The sequence below is a fragment of the Pteropus vampyrus genome, unplaced genomic scaffold, assembly GCF_000151845.1.
Source record: "Pteropus vampyrus isolate Shadow unplaced genomic scaffold, Pvam_2.0 Scaffold18555, whole genome shotgun sequence".
In the NCBI taxonomy this organism is placed as follows: domain Eukaryota; kingdom Metazoa; phylum Chordata; class Mammalia; order Chiroptera; family Pteropodidae; genus Pteropus; species Pteropus vampyrus.
The window spans coordinates 1,173-1,814 of NW_011907336.1; the positions used below are offsets into that span (position 1 = coordinate 1,173).

Consider the following 642-nt stretch of genomic DNA (forward strand, 5'->3'; position numbering starts at 1 on the left):
TTCCACTCCAGGCCCGTTAGGTGCTAGGCCCAGTGTATCGCACAGTACCCATCTCCTGAATGAGTTGACCTACCCAAATTGGAGTTTTCTTTCCCCTGAGGACCAAGCCTATCCCTACACATTTACAGCTTGAGATGACCAGAATGGGTGCTTCCTGGGGACAGCTGGCTCAGAGAATGGGGGGAGGAAGGGGCTAAGCTGCACATGCCCAGTTCCTCATCCGAACTCACCTACCCAGCCAGTCACTCCCCTTCCACAGGGAGAACTGAGTGAGCGGGCAGAGAGGCCAGGGGTGTTGGCCCAAGGGAGCCCCCTCCTGGAGTGGGGGGACACCAGGAGTGCGAGTGACAGGTTTCTCTTAGCACATTTCTTTCTTTCTTTTTTTTCTTTTTTAGGTGAGGCAACCCTTGGTTGACCTCACAGATTGCAAGGACGTCAGCTTACAATCCCTTATTTTTTATATTTTATGCCTACAGCACCTGGTCTTCCTAGGTGGTCTCCCATCCAAGTACTAACCAGGCCCGGCCCTGCTTAGCTTCCGAGATCAGACAGGATCGGGCTTGTTCAGGGTGGCATGGCCATAGACTTAGCACATTTCTTGAGCACTCACCGTGTACCGAGCACTGAGCCCAAAGTGCCGTA

General features: G+C 53.3%; 1 non-coding gene across 1 annotated transcript; it reads right to left on the reverse strand.

The window, feature by feature from the left end:
* Nucleotides 1-467: 467 nt before the first annotated feature.
* On the reverse strand, nt 468-586 carry LOC111735194. The gene has a single exon (XR_002778713.1). It is a non-coding gene; the product is annotated as a 5S ribosomal RNA (ribosomal RNA).
* Nucleotides 587-642: the final 56 nt, after the last annotated feature.